Source organism: Drosophila persimilis, unplaced genomic scaffold (genome assembly GCF_003286085.1).
Source record: "Drosophila persimilis strain 14011-0111.01,24,50 unplaced genomic scaffold, DperRS2 tig00001279-arrow-arrow-pilon, whole genome shotgun sequence".
NCBI classification, from domain to species: Eukaryota; Metazoa; Arthropoda; class Insecta; order Diptera; family Drosophilidae; genus Drosophila; species Drosophila persimilis.
The window spans coordinates 168955-171868 of record NW_020825453.1 but is presented as its reverse complement, the minus strand read 5'-3'; the positions used below and the strand labels follow the sequence as shown (position 1 = coordinate 171868).

The 2914-nt window shown below is 49.9% G+C and overlaps 1 pseudogene; it reads left to right on the top strand.

Moving 5' to 3' along the window:
* Positions 1-1634: 1634 nt before the first annotated feature.
* Positions 1635-2622, top strand: LOC113566930 (annotated as a pseudogene).
* Positions 2623-2914: the final 292 nt, after the last annotated feature.

The window sequence follows — 2914 nt, the reverse complement described above, 5'->3', positions numbered from 1 at the left end:
TAGGACCCCTAAGCCCAGACCCAAGCGACGGAGACATGCTGACTCCCGGGCACCTGCTGACAGGCGGGCCGCTCATCGCACCCCCAGCACCCAGGACCCCGGACCAGGAGGGTCTGAGCTGCTTAAAGCGATGGCGGCTTGTCTCGTCAGCCAGGCAAATGTTCTGGCAGCGATGGTCCCGGGAGTATGTGGTGGGATTGCAAATAAGATTCAAGTGGCACCAGGAGGAACCAAACATCAAGGAAGGCGACCTCGTAATCGTCGCCGAGGACAACCTGCCCCCTCAACAGGGGCTCCTCGGAAGGGTGGTCGGAACAACCGCCGGGCAGGACGGAAGGGTCAGAGTGGTCGACCTAAGGACGAGCAGCGGAGCCACGTTCAGGAGGCCAATCCACAAGTTGGCTCTTCTGCCACTGGTTTGAAGCCTTCCAGTCCTTCAACGGGGCCGGTGTAGCGCCATTTGGCGTATAATAATTGTTATTAGGATCGTATTTTATGAAGTCTAGTGTAAGTTAGGCTAGGGCAAAGCGGGAGCGCAATAAAAGCTCGCTCTCTCGCTCTTGGCGAATTCGCCCTGCTTTGCCACCGTAGGTAAGATAGGCGCAGAAGAAATTGTTTGAATATATGAAGAGAAGTCGAGAAAAATCTATGAAAACGAACGCACGCACTCCTTTTTTTTCGTCGTCGTAAAATACAAATTTGCAGTCACCCAAGTTTTTCGGTCTCTTTATTTTAGAAAAACTATTCTAAATTTTCAGGAATTAATGATGCAGTATCGAAACTTTAAAGGAATCATTTAGTCACGGCACTTTGTAACGGCAATGCCTTATTGTAAAATTAAAGCTTATTTTTCGCTGAAATATTTTAAAAGTTAGGCGTATGCCAAATAAATTGTATTCTCTAACGTTTTGATTTTAAAAACCTTTCTTTTTTATCACCCACTTATACAAAAAAGATTCTTTAACGAGCGGGAACGAAGTAAACTCTGAATTATGCTCGCACTTGTCATGAGATAGGAGAGTGGAACTTTTCTCCCTCTCTCTCTTTCTTACACACAAGCCCGCCGTTCTGTCTCGCTTCCCTCCGCCAGAGCGAACACACTGCACGAGAAAGAGTGTGTGAGATGGATAGAGAGATCGAGAGAGAATGAGTAAGCGCGTGGAAGGCGATTTGGTCGTTATGGCTATAATAACGATCCGATCTCATCCACATTTGACAGTCTAGTAAATATGGCGTTCTCTACGATTCTGCGTTAATTGTGAATGCCACAGATTTTTGGTCTTTGTGGGGGCGGACGGGTCCAGGTGTCTGGATATACAATTTGGTTGCTCTAGCTTTCATGGTCTCTGATATCTAGGTGCTCATCAAGGACGCTCATAGGACGAAAAGGCTTCCTTCTGGAAGTTACACTCATCCAGAGCCACATCTATTTGAGTACCATGGACCTTCAAGAGTTCATGATTTGTTAGCCCCATTTGTCAAAGATATACATACATAGATATGTTTACATGTTACAAGATATGGAGTACATTCATTGCCTCAATTTGGCATTCTCTATTGCTAGAAATTGAACACGAAATACGTATCTAGAATATTGTGATATTTGGTACTTTGTGTGGGCTTAACGAAAAATAATGCTTGCAGCGCCTGCGACCACGTCCCCAGGCTATCCAGCGTCGCTGGACTTATACGCAAGAAAAGACGAGGTCTGCGACCTCGAAGGATGGCGCATTGGTCTGCAGAAGGCAGCCGCCCAGAACCTGACGAGACAGCTGCAGGAGATGCCCTCCAACCTCCTCACACCCACAGCTTTTGCGCAGAATGTCGTCGAGGTGCTGTGCAAATCCGGTGTCAATGTGGAGGTCAAGGTCGAGGGCTGGGCCGAGAGCCAGTCAATGCACGCCTTCCTGGCTGTGGGCAAGGCCTCGTGCGAGCTACCCATCTTCCTGGAGCTGAGTTACTACGGCACCTGTGCCGAGGAGCGCCCCATTGTGCTGGTGGGCCAAGGCGTGACTTACGATGCTGGAGGATTGTGCCTGAAAGAGAAACATGAGCTCTTCCATATGCGTGGCGACATGACCGGGGCCGCCGTTGTGGTGGCCTGTTGTCGAGCTGTGGCTGGCCTGCGTTTACCGGTAAGTACTCAGGACAGAAATGATATCTCCTTGAATAATAATGCTGTTCTTAGGTCAACATTCGCGGCCTGATACCTCTTTGTGAAAACGTAGTGGGCTGCAATTCGGTCCGTACTGGGGACATGGTAGAGTCCATGAACGGCAAGACCATCGAGATCCAGTGCACCGATCACGAGGATGTACTGGTCCTGGCAGACGCCCTGCTGTATGCGCAAAACTTCTGTCCCAAGTGCATCATTGACGTCGGCACCTGCTCGGGCTACATGCGCCAGGCCCTGGATGAGTCGGCTGCAGGGGTCTTTACCAACTCGGAGATCCTGTGGCAGCAGATTAAGCACGCCAGCATGCATACCGGAGATCGTGTGTGGCGCTTCCCATTGTGGAAATATTACAGCAAGGCCGTGCGTGCCGGGGGACGCAGCGATGTGCAGAACTATGGCATTGACCGAGGTGGACGTCCCTGCAAGGCCGCTGCCTTTCTCCGTGAGTTTGTGCCCCAGTGGATGCATATTGTGAGTATTGTGGGGCGCTTTGTTTGGGCGCAGAGCTTATGGACTTTCTCCCTCAAAGGATGCCACAAATGTTATGGTGACAAAGGGCTTCGAATACGAGTATCTGCGCAAGGGAATGGCCGGCCGCCCGACCCGAACACTGGTGGAGTTTATTGCTCTGACGATTTGCAAGGATACGGCCCCACGTTTGGCCAAGTAATCAATCTCAAACGGGAATCCAATGTTATATATATTTTTTACTGTGTTTTTTGACGATGCCACACACCA